Below are 23,005 nucleotides of genomic sequence, written 5' to 3' on the forward strand. Positions count from 1 at the left end.
AGCTGGCCGAAGATGGGGGCGACGGAAAAGCCTGAAGAGCCGAAGATTCCGGACGAAGATCAAACGAAGACCGAACGAACCCGGCGGCGGCGACGAGGAGAAGAGGACGCGTGGGACCGCGAATCTTCGTTCCAGAGGCCAGGATCAGGTGAGTATAGTGCACTACACTATACACACACCTGTTCTGCACCCCTCACCTACCTAGTTGAGGGGTGCAGAACCCGGCCGGACACTTTTTAACTGTTAGATCGCCGTGATGGGCCGGCCGGTACTGGCCTGGCCTATCACGGCGATCGTGGGGTGGCACCGGCACCATCTTTGTTGGGGACAGTAATGGCGATTGGTGCTGTCCCGGACAGCACCAATCGCCATTGCTTTCCGTGTCACCGATGACCCGGAAAGCTGTATTCAGCTGCTATCGGCTGATCTGTATTGATCAGCCGATAGCAGCGATCGTCGGCACGGGGGGGTTAACCACCCCCCGTGCCGACGAGCAGAGATGGCCTGCTATACATTATAGCAGGCCATCTTCCCTGATCGCTGTGTGTGAGGACACTGCGATCGGGGAAACATCGGGCGTAAATTTACGTCCATTTGCGCTAAGTACCAGGGCGCGGGGGCGTAAATTTACGCCCGATGTCGTTAAGGGGTTAATATGTCGTTCAATCGCAGGAAGGAGGGCTGCATGTTTTGTCTTGGTGTGTGAGCTGTTTCATACTTTCCCTCTCACTGCTAACAGAGTCTATTGAACAGAAGGAAAATAGAAAGAAACTGCTGATTTCCTGCATTAGGCTAAGTTCACACACAGTAAAATAAAAGCTAAATATCACCATATGACCATTTGAGTGAAAACAAAACAATGTGTTAACAGATAGAAAAAAGAGCTGTATTTTGCAAAAGCAAATGGTAAATAATGAACGTGTTCATTATTTGTAGGGTGGTAATCAGTTTATGGCCATTATGCTATTCAGTGTAAGCACTGCCTTCCAATCTGTCTCTGAACCTCTGTCCTGCATCTGGGAGCACTTGCCATAAAGGGTAAATCCAACCTAAGCAATGATCCGCTCCTAAACTAAGTGGCAGGGAGACTGGAAATAAAAGGAAGGGTGAGCTGGTACCTGGAGATAATGTATCTGCAGGCTATGGGTAATTGGGGTACAGTTCAAGGGTCCAAGAGGTCATGTACCAAAAGCATCAGCAGGCAGGAGGTTAATCAAGGTAAAAGCAGAAAGTCAGCAACACAATATAACACTAGTGAGGCTCTGAAGAACATTCGTAGGAATCTATGATTCGCCCTGTCTACGTTGCTCTCTGTTCCACCTCGCCCACCACAAGCAAGCTAAACTTGGTTCCCAGTATCCAGGCTTCAACAGACCACCCCTGCTGCACCCTATCTACATTGCTCTCTGTTGCACCTCACCCGCCACTGCAAGAAAACCAAACCAGGGGTAGTGACCTGGGGGTGATCTGTTGAAATGCAGATTCCGTGACACAGTGTCACTTACACCTATCTTGCATCTGCCCGGTAGTTGTCCACACTTTGTCCTTGTACATTTTTTACATGGAAACTAAAGGATCCATAACAGTATTGTTTAGTGAATCAGCCTTTTTGCTTTTTCTCTTTGCTGGATGTTTATAAGAAGTCTTTCTAATGCAAGCACTGCCTAGCCTACCTAAGCCATTTAGATCCGGCGCCTGACACCAGTTTGATCATAGTGCCAACCCTTCTTTTGATATTGTATTTCACACTGACATCTGCCAGGTCTCCCTGCTCCGTATAAAGATTTTGCAGACGTTATCTCCTTATTGCCCATACAATTGCCCCATTGATCTTCTGCCCAAAGCTTCACCCCCTCTGGGAAGAATTTACCCACTCTCGTTACCAGAAACCCAGGCAATGTCAGCTTATATCAAAGAGAACCTGCAAGAAGAGTTTATTTGCAAGTCTCTCTCTGCAGCTAGTGCTGGGTTCTTCATCATACAGAAGAAAGATGGATCTCTTTGACCATGCATCAATTACCGAGGTCTCATCAAGGTGAATGATAAGAACCTGTATCCTTTACCATTAATCTATGAACTCTTCAACCATCTTTGAGGCGCCTGGATTTTCTCTAAACTGGATCTGTGGGCATATATAATTTGGTGAGAATGTGTACTTCAAGTGCTAAGACGCTTGAGAAGCAATCATCACTATGCCAAGTTGGAAAAGTGTATTTTCCACCAGACTAGTCTTCCATCTCTTCTTACGCCAACTCTTCAGTGACCCATTGGCCTTTGGGCTATACAATGCTTTCTGGGAAACTGGCTTCTGATTTCCTTGGTCAAGAAACTATACTTCACCATAATGTTCCACCTGAATGTTTAGTTCCTATGGCCACCTTGATTCTACAGAATGTTCTTCCAGGCAACACCTAAGTTCACCCAGCGCTGAAGAAGAGAGTACTGAAATGGTGTCATCCTGGTATCCATAATACCGGACTACTGATTTCCCGCCATTACTGGTGGCCTAGTCTTTTTAAGAATGTCAAAAAGTATGTAACCTCCTGCATTACCTGCACCAAATAAGGCTTCTTGTCTTAAACTAGCTGGTCTGATTCAGCCTTTGCCAATTCCTAACTGCCCGGGGCAGATATTATATGGGTGCATATAGCAATGAACTTTGTGGCGGACCTTCCTCCATCAGCAGGCAACACCGTAATTTTGGTGGTTACAGATTGTTTTTCATTTTGTCTTATGTTGTACCCCTTCCTGGGTTGCCATCTGCTCCTTGCCTTGCCAGTCTCTTTCTCCAGCACATCTTCCATCTCCATGGATTACCACTTCAAATTGTTTCTGACTGGCGATGCCAGTTTGTCTCTAAATTCTAAAGGTCGCTCAGTTGCCATCTTCAGGTGAAGTTAGACTTTTCATTGGCTTACCATCCTCAAACCAACAGTCAAGTTGAGAGAGTCAATCAGTTCCTTGGAAACTATCTTTGTCACTTTGTTTCTACCTGTCAGGACAATTATTCAAATCTGCTACAAAGGGCAGAATTGTTCTACAACCATTTGGATTTGGGCACTGCAGGTGCATCTCCGTTTGTTATTATCTATGGATGACGCCCTTGCCCCGGCTGCCTTTGTCCACATCCTCCGAAGTTCCTGCCATGGTAGATCTAATTAAGGACTTTGCTTCAATCTGAAATCTGATCTCTAGTGCATGCACCTGTTTGGATGAAGTCTTAAGCAGGTGACAATGTTTGGTTGTCTGCCAAGTATGTTCAACTGAAGATTCCTAGTTACAAGTTAGGCCCACGGTTTCTTGGACCATTTACAGTGCTGAAAACCATTAACCCAGTTGCCTATAAGCTCCACCTTTCTCCTACCTGGCGCATCCTGAAGTCCTTCTATGTTTCCCTTCTAAAAGTAGGTATACTCAACGATTTTTAAGTACCTCTCAGGTTTACACTCTTAAGGAGTACCTTGCTAGGAAGACAATTACAAGAAAACATTTCTTTTTGGTAGGCTGGAAGGGCATTGGTCCTGAAGAGAGATCTTGGGAGCCCGAGATTAACATCCTGGACCGGAATCTACTGAAAAGCAATCTACCCCCAAGAAAATGTGGAGGCAAAAAGGGGGAAACACACCCATGGCTGCAGCAGCCAGAGAATGGGGTCTTTGCTCCGCCTGCAATTCTACCCCCCCTCACAGCCACTTAACCATCCCCACTCCTGGTGACTCCTCTCTTTGCCAGCGTGTGTATCCCCACCTCCAATGGTGCCCTGGCTCACTGAGATTTAAAGGGCCAGTGTGCCAATAACTGGGTACCTTGCAGTATATGTGTATAAATAGCACTACCCTTTCCTGGCTCCTCTCTTGAAGCCTCTGTGTCAATACCATTCCCTGCCGCTGTCCCTGGCTGCACCCTGCCTATGTTGCTCTCTGTTGCACCTCGCCAACCACCGCAAGCCAGCCAAACCAGTCGTAGCAATTTGGGGGTCACCCAGCCTGCCTTGTGGTGGTGTCTGCTGAAGGCCAGTGGCCCCTTAGACATGGCTCCCTGGTGCGGCTTTCTCCACCACTTGACATGGTCCAGAAAATCCACATATTAAATTGGTAATCTTTGAGACTATGGTCCCTGCTCTCTTCAGGTCATTGACCAGGTCCTCCCATGTAGTTCTGGGATGATTCCAGAACTTTTTCAGAATCATCTTTACCCCATGAGGCAAGATCTTGCATAGAGCCGCAAACCAAGGAAACCACATCTTGTGTTTTTTTCCATTTTCTAATTTTTGCACCAACAGCGGTTGCCTTCTCACCAAGCTGCCTGCCTATTATCCTGTATTCCATCCCAGCCTTGTGCAGGTCCACAATTTTGTTCCCGGTGTTCTTAGACAGTTCTTTGAACTTGGCCATGGTGGAGAGGTTAGAGTGTGATTGATTTTGTGGACAGAAGTTTTTAAATACAGCTAACAAGTTCGAAGAGGTGCAATACAGGTAAAGAAAAACTAACTGGTCTTTTAGAGCCAGAATTCTAATTGTTGGTAGGTGATCAAATACTTATTTCATGCAAAAAAATCCAAATAATTTCTATACGCAGAGGACATATATAACATTAGGGATGACTTTCCTAGACTTTCAATAACACCCTTGTAAAAACCATTTGCATTAGTGATTACTTTTTAGCTATTGTATGGTAAGATTGATTAACCTCTATATTATAGCATACCCCTTTAAGCTTTATTCTGTTGCCAGGGCTACCAGCCTCGCTGTCAGGAGGACTGGTTACCTAAAAAGAGAGCAGGGACTACAAAGCGAATCACTTTCTCCCTGGTGTACCATGTTCTCACAGCCTGGGCAATTTAACCCCTTAGCGACCCATGACGTATCTGATACGTCATGGTGCCGCTCGGGGTGTTCAGAGAGGGGTCCTGCCGGGACCCCGCTCTGAACGGCGCTGATCCCGGCTGACACGTGCAGCCGGGCAGTGCCTCTATTAGCCGGCGCGGGTCCCGTTGCCGCGCCGGCTAATTAAGCCTCTAAGTGCAGCTGTCAAACCTGACAGCTGCACGTAGATGCTGTGCTCTCCGTGGCCCTGGTGCCTAGTGGGACGGATCTCCCCCCCGCGATGCGATCGCGGGGGGGAGATCCGTTCTTCTGCCCGTGCCGGGCCTCAGCGTCGGAATGACGCTGATCCCGGCTCGGCAATAGATTGCTATGGCCTGCAGCAGGCCATAGTAATCTATGACCGATCTAATCGATCTTTGCTGTGTATATACACAGCATTGATCTCTATGAGAGATCAGTGCTGTCTATATACAAGTCCCCCAGGGGGGCTTCTAGTTAAAGTAAAAAAAAAAGTAAAAAAGTGTTTTTATTAATAAGAAATCCCCTCCCCTAATAAAAGTCCAAATCACCCCCCTTTTCCCATTTTATAAATATAAATTAATAAATAAATAAATAAACATATTTAGTATCGCCGCGCGCGTAATCGGCCGAACTATTAATGAATCACATTCCTGATCTCGCACGGTAAACAGCGTCAGCGCAAAAAAATTCCAAAGTGCAAAATTGCGCATTTTTGGTAGCATCAAATCCAGAAAAAATGTAATAAAAAACGATCAAAAAGTCGTATATGCGCAATCAAGGTACCGATAGAAAGAACGCATCATGGCGCAAAAAATTACACCTCACACAGCCCCATAGACCAAAGGATAAAAGCGCTATAAGCCTGGGAATGGAGCGATTTTAAGGAACGTATTTGTTAACAATGGTTTGAATTTTTTACAGGCCATCCGATACAATATAAGTTATACATGTTATATATCATAGTAATCGTAACGACTTGAGGACCATGCATAACAAGTCAGTTTTACCATAGGACGAACGGCGTAAATGCAAAACTCCCCGAAATCAAAACAAATTAGTTTTTTTTTTCAATTTGACAGCGCAAATGATTTTTTTCCGGTTTCGCAGCATATGTTATGGAAAAATAATGCCTGTCATTGCAAAGTACAATTGGTTTCGCAAAAAATAAGCGCTCATATACGTCTCTAGGTGAAAAAATGCAAGCGCTGTTGACTTTTAAACTTAAAATGGAATAAGCAAAAGCGCAAAAACGAAAATTGGCTTTGACCTTAAGGGGTTAAACAGGCATTTGCCTATCGTAGCTGCATCTGCCACAGAGGTTTATATTGGGTTTATTATTACTGACTAGGCTTGGCTTTGTTTTCAATGGTATTTTTACCATTCTATCATTCTATCCTCATTATTCCTGTACCATAGGACTCCTCGCTTTGCTTACACTTTTTCACCTTTGTTATTGTAATGCCTTTTCTTACTTTTCAAAAAAAACAAGTAAGAAAATCAATAAGAAAAAAAAGGAAATTGTAAAGCTTGAGTAGGCCTCCAAGTCTCTTAAGAATTGGGTTTTAAAGTAAAAAGAGCACACCTTTATCCCCCTACCATTTTCCTCTGTATTTATTTGACATGGAAGGGGTCACAGGTCACAGGTTGCCACTCATATTCCTGAAGATGGAATACAGATGATGAAGAGTAGCATTTAATATGCTCTTAGAGAAGACATTAAAGTTCGAGCAAAACTAAAATTAGCATTGGCCATGGTGCTGTCTCCTAGGGGAACTTAAGGTGGGCATAGTAACTAAGTGATTAAGTCACTGATAGCCTTTGAATTAAATGACCAACTGATAGTTATGCTCTTCTGTGTAGCCATGGCAACAGAAAGGTGCAACATTTCTTTGTTCACCATAAAGAAGCACTCCGGTATTTTTTCTTTGTTATTCATTATGCAGATAGTCAGGCACCATATATAATTCAGCTAGTATTACCTCATTTAGTTGTTCCTTTCTGTATGAAAATTCCTGAAATTCTTTCCTTTAGCAAAAGCTTCTGTCACAGGTCCTGTCACACAGTTACAATTCACTATCCTTGCCCCGTATAATTACGGTCATTTAGCTTATTTACAGATATATACAGATGAGGATTATTACACTGTCGTCCCAGCAGGCATATATATGCTAATAGTTTTAGTTGCCCATGAGATGCTGTTCTGATGCATCATGGGATAGATAGCAGATTTTAAAGGGGAAAGATGCAGTTTAAAATCAGTCATAAGGGTGGCTGAGATTACGTGGCCTAGATACAGTAATAAAATGTACAGATGCCACAGAGCTGGTATCATTTTGAAACAAATAACACTGAGGAAAATTCTTGGTGAGTGTCCACTGTATGGACAAAATAAATATTAGTATAATATATATCTCATATAGTTAGTAAAATGGAAATTTTGAAAAAAAAATCTTAAAAATATATTTAAAGCAATTATATTATTTTGAGATGACACATTTTCTTCGAAGATGACCTGTGGCCTCCTTTGACTCGCTCTTTTAGCCCATTTTTGTATTCCTCAATAAATAGTTCTGGAGCATCTTTTCTTCTAGCTCCTTGTTGTGCCGCTCCTGTTATACTTACTAGAAATGTATCACTAAATAACCCATTGGGTAATAGGGTCCTTTTTCACAGCCTGACATGGGGGAATGCAAGGATCCAGTCAGTGAGATCAGCACTCGTTTGCAGTAGCTTTACATGGCACAATAAAAAAAAAAAATCAAGCAGCCAGGCCGCACAAATGATCCTTGTATCGTTCATGCAGCCATGGACAGCACAGATATACCAGGATTCCAGATCACACAAGGAGTGCATACATACCTTTTGTGCTGTTGTGTGATCGGCATCTCGCTCTCCCATCCTGCCGGATCATACAGCAGCGCACTAGGTATAAATGCACCGCTTGTGTGATCTGTAAACTGACAGCACAGACATGGGCGCTCAATTTGCTGTGTAATATAAAAAGATATATGGCCGATAGTGACAAATTTTGCCAGAATCCAAAAGATGCAATCAGCGGAGGATTGGGCATTTTTGTGCTCTTTGGCTAATGCTCCTAGCAAAGCTCCTGGCTGATAATCGGCCTGTGTAAAAGGGCCCTCCAAAGTGATTGAATAGTCTGAGACAGTGTAGGGATATGCCCCAACTGATGTCACCTAGTTGTCTTATCACTTATACATCTATATTAAAGCGAATGTACCGCGTAGATCAGTGAAAAAAAATTCATGCTACCTTGCCAGTGGCGACGCGTACACCCCAGTGGTGCGGTACATTTTCTAAACTACTGCCGAGTACCTGTTGTCTGCACTGGTTTCTGATATGCAAAAAGGGCTGCTCTATGCACTGGAGGGGGCCTGGCACCCCCGTGTGTACCAATATCCCCACTGTGTCCTCTGTGACGCGGGCAGATTTCATTCTGGAGCCGCGTCACAGATGGGAACTGTGGTTCTCAGATAGCTTCTATACAGAAGACTTATCAAGCTGTCTTATAGTAATATTCTCTTTGCTGCCCATAACAACCAATCATAGCTCAGCTTTAATATTAGCAAAGCAATGTGAGAAATGAAAGCTAAGCTGTGATTGGTTTCTATGGGCAACAAAGAGAATCTTACTATAAGCCTTAAAAATTTCTCCCTCTGACCCCAATTTTTTCATGTAGTTCCACTGGGTCTACCAGAAAGTTTTCCTAATGGTCCTGACCTTGCTGAATTTATACAGCATTCTCTATCTGTTATTCTCTGTTATAAGTCATTAGGAAAACCGCGGCACTTAAAAAGTTAAGTGGATGCAACATTTATTTACAAAATTGCAGAAGCATACATACTCAAGGCAGATAAAGGCAATAACAAGATCCAGAAGTAGTGCAATAAGCAATGTTTTGGCCCCTCTGGATCTTTCTCAAGCTATATTTCTAGACTTGCAGTGAAGAGAAGATCTAGGTGGGCGTCTGGCAGGAGTCTCTTTGGTCCTGACACAGTTTGACATTGGTAATGCTGATGCATGCAGCGTTAGCGGTAATGAGCCTCGCTAATGTTTATTCTAACGTATTAGCATTAGATTAGACATTACACTTGGGCAAGCAGCCTGTGTCAGAAGCGCTGCAGCCGTGGTGCAGTGAAGCAAAGTGAATGGTGATTGACAGTTATCCTGGCTCGTGCTGCTTCAATGTGCGGCAGCTGCAGAGCTAGTGACACAGAGGAGCATACTGAGGAGGTTGCTGCAAGCAAGAGAATTAAATGCTGTACTATGTACTTCTCCTGGCCTGTTCTGATCGGTGGGGGTCTCAGAAGTGAGATCCCAACCAACTAAACCTTTTGTCCCTGTGACATATCCAAAAATTTTATTACTGTGTCCATTTAACCTCTTTGTGACTAACCTATTTTGGCCCTTAGTGACCAAGCAATTTTCTTACTTTTTTCATCGCTGACCTCCAACAGCACTTACTACTGCATCAAGGCTACACTTCCTGAATAATATGGTGATGTCACGACCCGACTCCCAGAGCTGTGTGGGCTGTGGCTGCTGGAGAGGATGATGGCAGGGAGACACTGAGGGACACAGGGCACTGGAGGGACACTGAGCATCCCTCTGCCATCATCCTCTCCAGCAGCCACAGCCCGCACAGCTCTGGGAGTCAAGTCGTGACATCACCATGTTATCCAGGAAGTGAAGCCTTGATGCAGTAGTAACCTTATGTGCATTTCCCCGTAATAAGTGTATATCTGTAATTTGTATAGCTCTTGGGGGGGGGGCAATACAATACTTTAATAAAAATTATCACCGGACATCTCCTTTAATTTTTACCACTTTGGCACAATAGAAACTATTATCTTAAAAAAAAAAAAAAAAAAAACTGTTGTCACAATCCAAGACCCAAAGCAATCTTATCTTTCTTTTATGAAGTTTTTTCCTGGGGTGAATTGACAAAACAATGCTGGAGTAGTTTTTTAAAATATTTTTTTTTACAGCATTCATCATGCCGTATAAATAATGGCATAGTTTTATAGCTAGGGTTGTTAAAGATGTGGCATATGTATAGTTTTTTCTTTTTTCTTTCTGTTTTATGTAATTTTCTACCATCAACATAAACAGTGACATTCCGGTACTAGTATGTATTCTGGTGTACTTGTGAAGTATGTTTACTTGCGCTTTTCCTTGTTGTCTGCCCTGGCATACAGTACATCGAGCTTTATCTTTTTATTCTAAGGAGCTACCACTGCAAAGTCAGTCAAATACTGAGTTGCATGACATGACAAAAAAAATCAGTACAAAATAAGATACAAAAAGTCTCTGTGTAGCCCAAGTCACAACCTGGTGTTCCCATTCTTCTTATCAATAAGAAATACACAATTTAACACAGTGAGTAATGAGTGAACACTCAATGTGTAGGAACAAAGTTGTCAATTAATAATTTTCTGTTAGTAATAACTAAGGAACAGCACAATAAAGAGCAAAGATCCAGAATTGTTATTTCATGACGAAAACAAGTACAGTCATGTTGGGAGAGATGATAATTGTCTTGTAGAGCAAAAGAGTCTCTAATGCATTTCAAACTATATACTGTCAATCGTATTGCTTAAGGCCCCATTTACACATCCACTTTCCCACCAGTAGCCATGCACCCACAGCTACAGGTGAGACCACGAATGTGCATCCACATCCTGTCTGAAAGGGCACAGACCTCTGCATTCAAGATAGGAGATCCTATTATATTTTGCGGCACGAATCCAAGCCCCAACACACATCCATAACATGTACGGATGTGTGTATGGATCCCTAGAAATGAATGAGTTTGCATCTGTCCAACAGATTTAGTGAATGCGTGAAAGGGGCCTTACTCTTTTAAAGGAGAAATCCGGCAAAAATAAATAAAATCTGGTGCAGGCAGGGGGGAACATAATATAGGAAGTATACTTACCTGTCACTGTACCCTCCCTGGCCCCCTACAGCTCTTCTTCCAGCAACGCCATGACCCAGCTAATGGATTTTCCGCTTAACTGGTCAATGACTGGGGCAGGCCACCACTGCAGTCACTGACTGACTGAGCGGGCAATCCATCAGCCAGCTCAGGTGCTTTCACCTAAGTTGTGACATACCAGGAAGCAGTTCCAGCAGCTGTTAGAGAGCCAATGATGTTGTGCTGTAGGGGAATGGGGATGGGTAAGTATACTTTCTGTCAGGAATGTTCAGTGAGCATGGTGTGAACTGGGCCTGTTTTTACTTTTTGTCTGACACACCCAATGCTAGGCGACATCTCATTATGCTATGGCAGGGCAAGCGTCCGGTTGAGGACTACTGTTCCGAGTTTAGGCAGTGGAGTGGCCCTTCCACTTGGAACGACCCCGCCCTATGGTTCCTGTTCCGGGCTGGGTTGAGTGACCGCTTGGAGGACACGTTAGTGGCATACCCGAGTCCCGACACCCTCAAGGAAACCATGACTTTGGCCATTTGAGTAGACCAACGTTTGAGGGACAGACAGTGGGAGAAGGGTACCCCAGACCTTTCTAGAACCTCCTTGTCTCCGACCTCTTCCTCTATACCTTCCCCTCCTGTTCTACCCCCTCTAGAGGAACCTATGCAAGTAGATGCCACAGACACCAAGGCCAGATGGGCACACCGTCTGCTGAACAACTTCTGTCTGTATTGTAGTAAAGTGTGGTTCCCATTGTATTGCTATGACGCTTGCGGAGTGTTGCCCTGGGGAGGTGGAGATTCCGGATTCCTGTTTTTGACTGACTATGTGGAAGTATTTGATGAGAGTTCAGTGGATTGCTCCCCCACGGCCCTATGATTGTTCGATTGATCTCATTCCAGGTGGCAAATATCCGAGGGTCTTATATTCAACCTATCCTGTCCAGAGACTGAGGCCATGTGTTAGTATATAAAGGAGAGCCACATTTGTCCCTCCTCTTCTCCTTTGGGAGTGGGATTCTTCTTCGTGGGTAAAAAAAGACAGTGGTTTCGATCCCTGTATAAACTATTGGGAGCTGAATAAGATCATGGTTAAACACCAGCACCCACTACCCCTTATCCCTGACTTGTTTAACCAAATTGTGGGTGCTAGATGGTTCTCCAAGATAGACTTGCGGGGAGCATACAATCTGATTAGAATTAAGGAAGGTGATGAATGGAAGACTGCCTTCAATATCCCAGAGGGCCATTTTAAGTATCTTGTCATGCCTTTTGGGTTATGCAATGCCCCGGCAGTCTTCCAACACTTTGTCAATGATATCTTCCGTGAATACCTTGGTCGTTTTCTTGTTGTGTATCTTGACGACATTTTGATTTTTTCCCTCCAATTGGTCTTCTCACATTCTGCATGTCCGTACTGTCATGGAGATTCTGAGAGTAAATCATCTCTGCACCAACTTGTCAAAGTGCCAATTTGGAATTCGGGAGGGCTCATTCTTGGGGTATTAGATAATATCAAACTCGTTTAGTATGGACCCTCTGAAGGTCATAGCCATTGAAAATTGGGAGCGACCCAATAACCTTAAGGCTCTGCAAAGGTTCTTGGGTTTCGCCAATTACTACAGGAAATTCATTAAGGGGTTCTCGCTTACAGCCAACTGGACCTGTTAAACTGGACCCCAGACGCTATCATGGCATTTGACAAGCAAGGGCAGTGTTTTTCAGAGGCTCTAGTACTAACACAGCCGTACTTTAAGCGACCTTTTATTGTTGAGGTGGATGCATCCGAGGTGGGGGTAGGAGTGGTTCTGTATCAAGGATCCGCATCTCTTACCAACTTCCGACCAGTTGCATTCTTCTCTAGGATGTTCTCCAAGGCAGAAGGTAACTACGACATAGGTAACAGAGAGTTACTGGCCATAAAGATGGCTTTTGATGAATGGAGACACTTCCTAGAGGGTGCCAAACATAAGGTTGTGGTTCTTACCGATCATAAGAACCTCATGTATCTGAACAAAGCTAGACGTCTCACACCACATCAGGCCAGATGGGCCTTGTTTTTTACTCGGTTCAATTTTGAGATCACCTACCGGCGTGGTTCCAGGAATGTCAAGGCTGATGCCTTGTCTTGCAGCTTTGACATCGAGACCACTCCCAGGGACTAGCTCAATACTATTTTGTCCCCCGCTGTGGTTGTGACTATCTTGCAGTCGGACCTGGTGACTCTATGTTGTTTGTACCCCCGAATCTTCTCCTCCGGGTCTTGGAGAAAATTCACAGTTCCATGTTAGCTGGGAACCAGGTACTTACTCTTGCGCCATTACTGGTGGCCTTCTTGGGCCCGAGATGTCAAGTCCTTTATTGATGCTTGTGAGACCTGTGCTAGGTCCAAGGTCCCTCGTAGGCCATCTGAGGGTCTGTTACATCCTCTGCCAGTGCCTATGAGACCGTGGACACACATCTCAATGGACTTTATCACAGACTTGCCCTTGTCCAAGGGGAAAACTGTCATTTGGGTAGTTGTTGATAGATTCTCCAAAATGTGTCATCTTATCCCTTTGTGCAAACTTCCTAAAGGCCCTATTCCACGAGTCGTTTGGAGGAGCAAACCAGCGCTATTAGCGCTCGTTTGCTCCTCGTTCCCCGCTCGCTGCTGCCGCTATTCAACGCGGCGTCAGCGAGCGGGTGAGTGCGGGAGGGGCCGCGGGGAGCTGCTGGGGGGGCTGCCCGGGGGATCGCTGATTGTCCGGGCAGCCCATAGGATACAGCAGCGCCTGCTGCCGATGCTCCTATTCAACGGAGCGACGGCAGCAGATTGCTGCTATATCAGTCACTTGTTTTTCAACATGTTCGATTAGGTATCTGCTTGTACTTTTTGGTCTGCCTTTCACCCACAGATGAACATGCAGACGGAGAGGATTAACCAATCTCTTGAACAGTTTCTGAGATGTTTCGTGGCTGGTGCCCAAGACAAATGGAGGGACTTTATATCTCTTGCCTAGCAGAATTTGCACTAAACAATCATGAGCAGCGCTCATTAAAAATGTCACCGTTCTTTTGCAATTATGTTTTTAACCGAGGTATTCATCTATTCATGCCATCGAGTCAGTAAGCCCTTCAGCTGAAGTTATTTTCTCTAAACTGTGCAAAGTTTGGGCCCAGGCTCATCAGAGCCAGGTTAAAGCCCAAGAGCTATCCCAAAAACATGCAAATAAAAGACGCATACCTGGCCATCAATACGTTTTACGTGAAAAGGTCTGGCTCTCTACTAAGAACCTAAGGTTAAGGTTACAGTCCGGTAAACTAGCACCCAAATATATTGGTCCATACACCATTGTGGAGATCATCAATCCTGTTACTTTTAGATTAAAATTGCCTAGGTCATTCCGAATCCACAATGTATTCCATAAATCTCTGTTAAAAAGGTATGTTCTTCTAGTTCTTCCGTCGACTCCCCCTGCTCCGCTGATTGTCCAGGGGGAACTAGAATATGAAGTAGAAAAGATTTTAGATTCACACCGGGTACAGGGTTCCATACAATAACTTGTGCATTGGAAAGGATTCGGCCCAGAGGAATGTACGAGGGTTTCTGGCAAAGATATGCATGCCCCACGTCTCATCCGTCAATTCCACATACATAAACCTTCAAAGCAGGGTCCATTGTTTAAGAGTCCTGAGGCCCCTCATAAGGGGGGTACTGTCAGGAATGTGCAGTGAGCCTGGTGTGAACTAAGCCTGTTTCTACTTTTTGACTGGCACACCCGCTTTTCTTTCAGTCTCCTGGCAATGCAGGAGTTACACTGCTCACTGCTAGTCTTGATCACTGCAGCTGAGCAGTGTTTTTGATCGACATATGCCTCTACCTGTCCGGCACCTTGAGGGTCCTGAGTGCCGGTCCAATGGGGATCCGGACCGGGATCTTGATCCTCATAAATGAAAGCAGAGCCAGTTATTCCCTGCTGGAAATTAAGGTTCATACCCTTATCCCAGCTCCACCTGTCTACTTCTGCGATCCCCGTTCCTAATTCCTCCGTTTGCTTGACTTTTTACCTGACCTCCTGCTAGACCTTCTGACCATGCGTTTAATCCCTGATTTTGTACTGCGTTGTCCGTTTGGTTCTGACCTGGCTTGTCGACTCTCCTTTGTTGTGTTTTTCTGTCTGTCTTGTTCGGTGTTACACTTATTAAGTGTAATGGAGAGGTTTCCCAGCAGTAGCCGTCTGAGACAGGAAGACCTTGGATGAGTCCGGCGCAGGTGACATGCACAGTGGTAGCAAATGCCGCTTAGTATATAACCATAGGCGGTATATTACAATGAAGATTTATTACAAGCAACGTGTTTCGGCTCTATAATAAGGCAGAGCCTTCCTCAGGCATGTAGATATACACAGCAAACACTCTTATATACAGATAGTAACTCTAATAGGCCTCAACCACTTCCGGGTGGATGAGGTCAAATGTCCCCCCCCAAAAAAATGGTTATATACTAAGCGGCATTTGCTACCACTGTGCATGTCACCTGCGCCGGACTCATCCAAGGTCTTCCTGTCCCAGACGGCTACTGCTGGGAAACATTATCCTGCATCTCCTGGTTTTACCTCGAGACACCTAGAGCTGGCAGCAGTGAGCTTCTCTAAGCCTACAATAGAGTTGTGCCTATGCTTAGCACAACTCGCCCAGGTGAGCATATTGCTGTTCACCTTTTGTAGCCTCTACTAACCTGTGCTTGGATACTACACTAGAAAGCGCCTCGATCTCTACTTTTTGTTTTGTACTTATTAAGTGTAGGGCACGTCTTTGTGGTTTTCCGCCACCGCTTAGTGCTGACTGAGGCAAGTAGGTAGGGACAGTGGGTGGGTTCAGCCTTAGGGTCCACTGTCTTGTTTTGTCTCTACCTCCCCCTCCGGACACTTTCTTTATTATGTTCCCCCCTGCCTGCACCAAATTTTTTATGTTTGCCAGACTTCTCCTTTAAAACAGCAAAAAAATCCATGTTACTGTCTGGGATCTGCATATCTTTTTCCATTGACAGAGTTGGGGGGGGTCTAATTTTTTAGGTGTCAATCTTTACATTTTGTAAGTAACATATTTGGGTAGATGTGACTTTTTGATTGCTTTTTGGTATCACATTATGCTATTGTAATGGCATAATGTGATACCAAAAAGCAATCAAAAAGTCACATAGACAGGGTATTTTTTCATTTTCGGCGTTTACTTCAGGAAATAAATATGGTAATATTTTAATAGCTCAGACATTTGTTCATGTGACAATTTTTGTAAAAAATAATAAAAATAAAAATAATAATAATAATAATAATAATAATAATAATATGCTTGGGGTTGGGGTATTTAGATTTTTTGTAAACTTTTTTTTTTTTTAATTATTTGTTAGTCCCCCTTAGATAACTTCACTATGCAGTTGCTTGCCTTATTTATTGCTTGTACTCAGCTTGGGCCAATATATTAACCAAAATCGCATAAACGTAAGGCACCCACTGTTACACATATATAATCCCCAAATGGGTATCCATCAAAAGATGGTGCCTAAGCCGTGATGCTACCTCAACATAGCTAAACTAAACCAAGAAAACACAAAATTGAGTATTGTAGCATAAATTTATTTCACACCATATTAAAATACAAAAAGAATCTAACAAAAATGTGATCAACACTAAAAGCAGGGCGGCAATCCTGGAGAGATATCATATGTAACAACCAAATGTAAGAACAATTCATGAAAAAGAACACTGAGACTGGACAACAAAGTGCTAAGTGCAAGATAGTAACGCTGGAACAATGTCCTAAGTATATAATACAAGTCCGTCCCACCCCATATCTGAACTGTATATATTACCAACAAGTCACAGGAATCAAACCACTCTCCAGGACGCCACCACCCCGACGCGCGTTTCGTGTCCTTCGTCCGGGGGTGATGACGTCCTAGCAGGGGGGGCCTTATATACTCCTATCCTCCAATAGTGTCTCGGCATTTAACAATCACCTGTGGCGTAGTAGCGCATGCACGCTACTCACCCGCTTCCTGACACGGCCCGATCGCTCCCCGGAAGTGCGTCACACCTCCCGGTCACGTGACGCCGTCACATGATCGCAGGGGAATGACGCCGTCCTATTCCTCAACACCTCTGCAAAAACTCTTTGGTAGGCTTTCTACTAACAGCAGCTAAAGCTGTAATAGCAAGGAATTGGAAAAACACTTCTCCCCCCTCCTTAACTGAGTGGACAGAAGAAGTGGATAATTACCGCAGATTAGAGGAACTGGTCTCAGATGAAGCAAATAACAGTAAAATATTTTATACTAAATGGTTACCCTGGGTCACACTCAGAGAAAGTAACTTTCTCTTAAACACAACGGCTGTATCCTCTTCACAAAACTCTCACTCTCAGAACAACTAAAGTACCAACGACACTTTAAACATACTTAAATATGACACAAACATACCGATAAACAATATACTTTAACTAATCGAGTAAATATTCAAGATGCTGACTGTGGGACCTGACTCTGTGACGCCAATAAGCAACCCATCAAGTGAGAAAATATCTTCCATTTGTGTAAACTTTTATAGGACGAAACAAATGCCGCAAGTTATCTGTTCTCTTAACTAATAGCTGCTGCACCCCCCCCACTTACCTTCCCTACTTTTGCCCATACCCTCACGTACTGTTTTGTCACCTCAACCTCTTCCGTTCTACCTCCCCTTGTGTGCCCCTCCCCATACCTGACTTTTCCCCGTTTCTTTATTTACATTTTGACCTATTGTTATATTCAGTTTGCAATCCACAAAGGCTGTATCGTTAGCACCATTTAAATGATGAACATCTTTTAGTGGACACATACTTTACTCTTTCAAAAAATAAATGTTAAAACTCTTCTTAATAAAAATGTATATTGGTAAAAAAAAAAAAAAAAAAACAGTTACACATAAGACACACTAAAAACTGGAGGAGGGTCTGCTGTATTCGCCTCTCTCTGGCTACTCCATTCATTCTTAATGGAGGCACCGGAGAGAGAGAGACAAGTACAGCACCCGGTTCTTTCCGATGACTCCATAGGTACGAATAGAGCTGCGGGTCACGTGCCATGCCTGCGGCTCTATTTAAAACAAAGGAGCAACGGGCAAATATGCAGAGCCCCCACCAGGTAACTGACACTTGTTTGTTCATGTTTGTGCTGTAAGATTGCAGAGAAATATTATCCATATTTGTAATTGTTTTATTAGTAATCACAGGTTTTAATATAGATTTTTGAGAATATGAAGTGACTAAATTGCTATAGTGCAACTTTTCTAAATGTCAGGTTGGCTGAAGAAACACAACTAAAAGGTTGTCTTGTGGATGTTTCGTGACCGATCAACAGGATACTGTAGCTTATAAAACATTGATTGTTGGGAGTCTGACTACTCATACATACATACATATATTTTTTTGACAATACAGATTTGTTTTAAAATAAACAGAGCGCCATCACATGGGGAGACTCTGTCTTGCTAGACATTTTCATATATACTGCATTGCTTTTCATAGTAAGATGACAAAGGTTTTTAAAATTATGTGATATATATGTTTTCTGGAAGCACTCCATGACACATGTAACATATAGGAGAGCTGACTAAACTTGTCTTTTTTCCTGTGTTCCAGATGGGGGGAGTGGCTGGCTCTACTTGGTCGTGCACTCCACCTATCCCACCCAGGTGGTGCAATTATTTTTGCAGGTATAAGACGGATCTTGCATGCCCAGAGCATAGGCATATTACACGCCATGAAGAGGCCATAGTACAGTGTAGGGTCTGCCCCGATATGAGGCCACCCTATCGTGGTGGGGTGGTTTACACTGTTTGCAAATGGTAACCAAGAGCCTCATTATTTTTGTGGGAATTTTTTTTAGCAGTTTGGGGGGCTGCTTTTAACTATTTTCATGTCTGTAGTGGGTCTGTATCTTGCCATTGCGGTGAGCTGTTGCATTTTTTTGTGTTTACAATTTCAGCCATAGCAACATGCTCATGCCTAGTGTGAATGGTGTTCTAGGACCGCTGACCAAACTTTTCTTTTTTTACATGGCAAATATATATATATATATATATATACACACACACACTCATGATGAACATACTCCACCTTCTTATAACTAGAGATGAGGGAGTCAACAGTATTAGAGAAGCAATTCTCTACGCTCGGCCCTCAGCTTGTCAGCCGGCTGCCTTTGAACTCCGCTCCATGGGCCTGGAAAAGCTGGATGCCATCTTGGGATTTTCCCAGGACTGCATCCAGCTTTTTCAGGCATCTGGAGTGGAGTTCAAAGCGTAGAACAGCATTTTTTTTTAATTCTTTATTTATAAAATTTTTAATAAGAAGATCATCCAAGCGGTTACAGACCGCAGACAAATAAGGATAAATTGTACATCAACGTATAACATTGTAGCAACTGCTGAAAGCCAACAAACAACAGCAAAGAAATAATAAACACCGCAAAGCAGGCATAGCTCTTAAACCATTTTAAGTTGTAAAAAGAGAAGTAAAGAGAAACGGAGAGGAGGGAAAGGGGAAAGACTGGGAAGAGGAAAAGAAAAAAAAAAAACAGAAAGGGGGGGAGGGGCGTTAATGAGAAGAGAGAAGAAGGCTCAGGACTCCCGGACCGCACACTAACGCCCTCAGATGGTTAAAAGCTGCTTGTAGTCGGGAGAACTCTCAAAGACAGTCCAAGCCGTCCAGGCAGAGGCAAATTTGTCCGACCGTTCCCGCAAAGATGCCGTCAACTCCTCCATCCTCTGTATGTCCTCCACCTTGCGAATCCAATGACCCACTGTAGGCGGGATTCTGGACTGCCAATGAGCTGGTATGCAGGCTCTAGCTGCATTAACCAAAAATTTCAGGATAGATTTTTTTGTACCATTTAATGGGGATGTTTGACAGGTGTAGTAAAAAAAAGGCAGGAGTGTTTGGAATTTGAAGTTGCAGTTTGGTACTGATGACACTATGGACTCCCTCCCAGAAGGGTCGTAGCACTGGGCACGACCAGAAGACATGGAGTAACGTGCCTTCCTCCAATCCACATCGCCAGCACGCAGAGGGCACCTCTAGGAAGATTCTATGTAATCTAACAGGGACATAATACCATCTGGCTAACAATTTGTAGCCCGCTTCCTGAAATTTATTAGCAATAGATGATTTATGCGTGAATTGGAACACCCTTTCTAATTGTTTGTCAGTGAGTGTGATGTTGAGGTCCTCTTCCCACTTAGCTATAAAGGGAGGACGAAAATCATCCGGGGCGAGACCAGAAGAGAATAGAATACTGAGAGGGAATGGCGCAATGGGTCGGACCCCAAGCAGATTGTCTCAAAAGAAGTAAGGGGGCGGGCGAACCCTGACGGTGTTGGAAGAGCCCCCATAAAGTGCGACAATTGTCGTACTCGCCAGGCACCGAGACTAATCGGGTCCCGCACCTCCAATAGTTCCTGAGCTGTAAGCCACCTATCATGGTGAAGAAAATCCTGTGCTCTGTATTTCCCTGCAGTTCGCCAAGACCGGAATGGTCCTGACAGCCCTGGGCCAAACTGAGGGTTCCCTAGAACCGGAAAAAGCGGAGAAGGTCTAGGGGAAACATCCGCTCTAGGGAACACTCGTTGGCAGGTAGTTAGGGTTGGGCCTATAGAGGGATGCCTAGACAAATTCCCCAGGTGCGCAGGGTGGATCCAGGGGAGAGACGTGAGAGGCACTGGGGTGAAAGTTTGTTCCAAGCGGACCATTGCTTAAGACCGGCATGACGATGCCAGTCCAGGACTCTCTGCATCACAGAGGCCTCATAATAAGCCCTAACTTTCGGTAGCCCTATGCCACCCCTATGCTTCGGTATGTACAGAAGAGAGCGTGAGATTCTGGGCGCCTTTCCTGCCCAAATAAACTTGGTCAAGTCCCTGGAGAGAAGACAAAAGAAGTGGTTAGGAAGTTTAATTGGGAGGGTCTGCAGAAGATACAGGAGTCTGGGCAACACATTCATTTTATAAATGGAACATCTACTGAACCATGTGTAGAGGCCTTTAGACCACCTGGCTAAGTCCTCATGGAGAGTCTTATACAAAGTTAGGAAATTACGGGCATACAATTCTGAGAGATCCCTGGTGATCCAAACTCCGAGATATCTAATAGCAGAGGAAGACCAGCGGAAGGAGAAGGAGTCTGCCAGGAAAGATTGTAGGGAGGACGGGAGCGAGACATTAAGAGCCTCCGTCTTCTGGTAGTTAATTTTAAAGTTAGCTAGGTCAGAGAACGTCCCCAATTCCTCTAACAAATTAGGGAAAGAGGTCAGGGGCGCGGTAATAAAAAAAGGTCATCCGCATATGCGGCCAGTTTTACGGATTGTGATCCCATGGAGAGACCCTGTGCCATCGAGAGGGGCTCCAGGAGTAGGTCGGGAAATTTCTTATAATATGAGGACGGAAACCCATCTAGGCCTGGGGCTTTGGAAGAATGCATTGTTTCTAGGGCCAGAGCTAGTTCTTCTTTTGTGATAGGGGCCTCCAAAGCCTTAGTAACATCCTCTGGGAAGCTAGGTAGGCCAGACATTACAATATATTGGCGGATCACTGATGCTAAGTCCGATGAGGGCTCAGGGAGGTTATAAAGTTTTTGGTAAAAGGCCGTAAATTCCGCGGCTATCCCACTAGGATCAGTGACCTTTGGTTATGACCGGGACAAAAGCTCTCAATCTCTGCTCCCTCAGCGATCTTGCCAAGCACCTACTGCTCTTGTTGCCAAACTCAAAGAGATGGCGTCTCCCCTTAAGAAGGAGAAATTTAGTTTTAAAGTTTAAACTGTCTCTCGGTTTCTTCCTGGCGACTATCAGGTCTGCTAACACTTCAGGATTATGGGACTTTTTATGCGTTCTCTCCAGGGACTCCACCGAGGCTATCAGTCTAGCAAACTCCCGAGCCCTTTTCTTTTTCAGTCTGGCTCCGTGTTTGATAAACGAGCCCCTAATAACACACTTATGAGCTGCCCACACCGAGAGAGAGGATGTATCCACAGGACGGTTTTCTCTAAAGTAATTGGCGAGGTCCGACCTGATCGCCTCAGCCACTAAGGGGTCATTCAGGAGTGACTCATTTAACCTCCAGTGCCACTGACGGAGAAGAGACAAGGGGGACACCATCTCCATACGGACCATCGCATGGTCAGCGTATGTGATCGGGTGGATCACCACTGTGCGCACCTGGGGAAGGTCTGCATGTTTTATGAAAAAATAATCAAGGCGGGAATAAACATCATGGACAGCTGAGAAGAAGGAAAAATCTTTCCCATCAGGGTGTGCCGTCCTCCACACATCCATCAGCTGATGGGAATGGAGAAGACGGAGGAACTTCCGAAGGTAAACTCCGGGTACACTAGATGTTCCCCTGGAGACATCAAGTCTCGGATCAATAGCTAGATTAAAATCCCGCCCCAGGACCACTGTTCCCTCTGCAAACTCTTCAAGCTTTGCTAAGATGGGTTCCAGGGTCTGCGTTTGGTGGGTGTTGGGCAAATATATGTTAGCAAGCGGGTAAAGTCTACCAGCTAGTTTTCCCTGGACAAAAAGAAATCTGCCCGAGTCATCTTTCAGCAACTTGACAAATTCCCATGGGACAGCTCTGGATATAAAAATGCTAACCCCTCTAGATTTAGAGCCTGCATAGCAGCTATGATAAATGTCCGGGTACCTTGGAGATCTGAAAGAGGGGACGGCATCTGCACGGAAGTGGGTCTCCTGGATGAAGGCGATTTGCGTGCGTTAACTCCACAACAACCAAAACAGCGCAGAACGCTTCTCCGGGGTGTTCAGGCCATTGACATTCAGAGTTGCAAAGGACAGGAGGTCCGGTCTGGACATCCTGAAACGAAAGGAAAAACAACAAAAAAAAAAAGAAAAAAAAAAAGGGGGGGAGGGAAGTAGAGGAAGAAGGAAAGTAAGAAAAAGAAGAAAGTTACAGAGAATAAAGATCTAGTGTAGGAACACTAATTGCCAAACCTGGCTAATCCAGGGATGGTATAGAAAATACTATGTTGGAACCTCTATGGGGACGCACAGAACGCACCCGTCGAGGTCAGACTAACGTGGGGTCGTGAGGGACTGAAACAGAAACCAGGAACGGCTAATAAACACCCCAATGCACCAATGGAGAAATAACATGTAGAAAACTTGAAGGCTACCC

This window comes from Dendropsophus ebraccatus, chromosome 3 (genome assembly GCF_027789765.1).
Source record: "Dendropsophus ebraccatus isolate aDenEbr1 chromosome 3, aDenEbr1.pat, whole genome shotgun sequence".
Taxonomy (NCBI): domain Eukaryota; kingdom Metazoa; phylum Chordata; class Amphibia; order Anura; family Hylidae; genus Dendropsophus; species Dendropsophus ebraccatus.